General features: G+C 31.4%; 1 pseudogene; it reads left to right on the forward strand.

The window, feature by feature from the left end:
- Nucleotides 1–2,208: 2,208 nt before the first annotated feature.
- LOC149156356 (pinosylvin synthase pseudogene) lies at nt 2,209–2,935 on the forward strand (annotated as a pseudogene).
- Nucleotides 2,936–3,532: the final 597 nt, after the last annotated feature.

Raw genomic sequence — 3,532 nt, forward strand, 5'->3', positions numbered from 1 at the left:
CTCCACAACTAAGTGCCAACAACATCGGATGCTTCATATACGAGATCTTTCAAAAATTTCAATTAGAGACGAGTTACAAAATCTCTGACCTCCGAAATATACTTCTAGAATGACATCAAACTTGTGTCTTCAACCCCACGTGGCATCTCCTTAGTAGTGACACATGTCACATGCATTTTCTCCATTAGGCCACTTAATAATGCTAAAATTGACTGCCATGTGTCCTGCATACAACAATTTCATGCTGATGTTATTTGCCATCGTAAACTCCTGAGGGTCAGTCAACTGCTACCATGTGTCATGTACGGGGATAGAGAAAGGGTGTCATAATACTTTGGTTTTTCCAACAAATTCCTTTGTAAATGCGTCCTCATAGCAACCCTCGTAGCTTTTAAAAAGGATTCATTAATAATAAGTTACAAAATTGGCCTTTCGACATCCCAAGATAAGAAGTTACGAGGTTCTCAAGTTCTGAAGTTTTGAAATTCGTCTTGCTTCCCTAGTTCCATGCTATCTCAAGTTTCTTTTAAATGAACCTCTGATATTTCAGCCTTTAGACATCCCAATATTTTGACCCTCCGAGGTCCCAAAATTCTGACTCTTCGACATTCTGAAGTTCTGAAATTTGGGGTTGCGGAAATTAATAGATCTACTTACCATATAACATTTATGTAAATTAATAAGTTTTTATTAAATTCTTAAATTCTATTATTATAATTAAATATATAATTTTAAACATTTCGAAAATATGTACCGATTTATTAGAAAATATAGAAACCATAACATATAATATTTAAAATACCTTTATTTAGTGTATCTATTTAAAAATAAAAGATACCAATAGAAAGTGATTCCAAAATATAAATACCATAAAACATTATATTTAGAATATTTTTATAAAACTTAGAAAATATATCCAATAGAAATACCTTATTTTTATTAATATTTTGAGTATATAAAACATATTTATAATCATAATATTAATAAATAGGCTTTATCATAAACATATTCATTTTTACTTATTAATAAATTAAAATATAAAATTTGCTCAATAATATTATAATAATGTTGTGAAATTTAAGATTCGTTTGTTATTCAAAATAAATATATTTCATGGTGCATATCTCCACTTTCAAGCAGTAACACCCATGTTTTATAAAAATCTGGCTCAATTAATAATTGAATCTCATTGTAATTTTTCACATCTAAACGTCATTTAAACTATTTTAACATCAATAATTTCTAAATGTAGCGACAATCATTCCAATACTCAACAAACCAATCCCCAAAAGGATCGTCATGGATAAACAAACTAAATAGAGAAAGGAACTTGATAGGGATATAATGAATATCTTAAAGGTCTTTTCACTTGTTTCATGTTCTCCCTCCCATGCTTGAAAACCATTAATAAAATGTTTAAAAAAATAAGTAGATTTACTTATATAATTTTATTGTCATATATCATTAATTTTATAAATGTAAATGTATTATTGATTTTATTTAATTTATTCTAAAAAATAATTAAATTTAAGAAATGCTAAAATAATTTACAAGCAATAAAAATAGATTAATTAAAGTAGATAATAAGATAATGGTTTTGTTGTATAATTTTTATTTATTTTTATCATAATTTAATTGTCAAATCAATAGTGAGGACAATTATTATTAGCTACTATAAGTGAATTTATATCAAGTCATCAGCATTATTCAAGAAAAATAATGCCACTTAAAATAACTTATTAATGGTCCATAAAGGAGTAAGATTTAGCTATTGCCCAAATTATTTTCATTTCAAAAAATTAAAGTAATTATTTTCCTTTTCCTCATTGCCGGCTTACTCATATATATTGGCGGCTTCAAAGTTGCGTCACTCAATTTGGACCAACTTGATGGATAATCATGGTCCTTTCCTCTCCGGGAGTATGTATGAATATTCAAAACCCATTCATCCACAATAAGATACAACAGTTGTATGGTTGGTTGGTGTTGACGCAAGATATTCAAACAAAGCAAGTATAATTCATCATATTAGATTATGGTATTAGACTATAGAAGCCATGGTATTGGACTAATTGATCCATTATATAGCCATAGATTTAGAAATTCTTATAGCTATTCGACTAGACCAACAAAGTAAAGTAAAGTAAATATTGAGATTTGTTGTCTAGGGTTTGGTACTAGGATTAACCTCCTCATAGCATAGCAGAGATGGGGGGCGTTGATTTTGAAGGTTTCAGGAAGTTGCAGAGGGCAGATGGCTTCGCTTCGATCCTTGCTATCGGCACTGCCAATCCACCCAATGCTGTGGATCAAAGCACATATCCAGATTACTACTTTCGAATCACCGGTAACGAGCATAACACAAATTAGAGAATTAGAGAATTGTGATGAATTTGGTATATATATTAACAAATTAGAGAATTGTGTGGGAAAAACAAGTTCATGTGATGAATATGAATCATCCTAGATTTTGGATACAAAAATGATGTTAGTTTTTTTAATCATCATACCTATGGCTCCATGCAGGTGAAAGGTCGGCAATAAAACAAAGATACATGTACCTTACGGAGGAGATTCTGAAGAAGAATCCCGATGTGTGCGCGTTCGTGCAGGTGCCATCGTTGGATGCACGACAGGCAATGTTGGCTATGGAGGTGCCCGGCTAGCAAAAGAGGCAGCTGAAAAAGCCATCCAGGAGTGGGGGCAGTCCAAGTCTCGAATCACTCATCTCATATTTTATAGCACAACAACTCCAGATCTACCCGAAGCAGACTTTGAGGTGGCTAAGTTGCTGGGGTTGCACCCGAGTGTGAAGAGAGTGGGCATCTTCCAACATGGCTGCTTCGCCAGAGGCACCATTCTTCGAATGGCAAAAGACCTTGCCGAAAACAATCGAGGAGCTCGAGTGTTGGTCATCTCCAGGGATCTTAAGTGACGATCCCTCATACGTCCACTGTGTTCGATGCGTCACTGCTCTTCCCTCCCTCGGTTTGATACGTAACATCTCTTAGCTTGATTGGGACCTCTGATTTACAGGCTCTTGAAGTACGTCATACCGTTTTCGCTTGCAGTTCATTTCAAAGACTAAGACTAAGCACATTGGCTGGACATGTAATTATTTTTAAAAATATATTAATATTAATGGTATCTTATTTATTTAAGAAATAAATTATATATTAATAGTTAATAAAATGTGTTTTATTTTATTTTATTTTTAATATATATAATTATAATTTCAAATTAATAGATCAACCTACTCTATAACACATAAAATATATACCATTTCAAAATTACTTTCCCAATATAACTTATGTTACAATTAAATGTTATTTATGTCAGTGGTACTTCTAATTCCCTTTTAGAGAGAGAAAAAACAAAAAACAAAAACAAAAACAAAAAAAAAAAAAAGCAAAAAAAAACTTTATGAATATCAATCTTATAAATTATGTATCGAAATGATATTTTATGTAAATTAACAAAAAAAGTCTATAGATAATCCCAATCTTTAGAAGTGATTTCACATGCAACACAT

The sequence above is a fragment of the Pinus tabuliformis genome, chromosome 9, assembly GCF_031772625.1.
Source record: "Pinus tabuliformis cultivar Carrire ecotype Pingquan chromosome 9, CPIR1, whole genome shotgun sequence".
NCBI lineage: Eukaryota > Viridiplantae > Streptophyta > Pinopsida > Pinales > Pinaceae > Pinus > Pinus tabuliformis.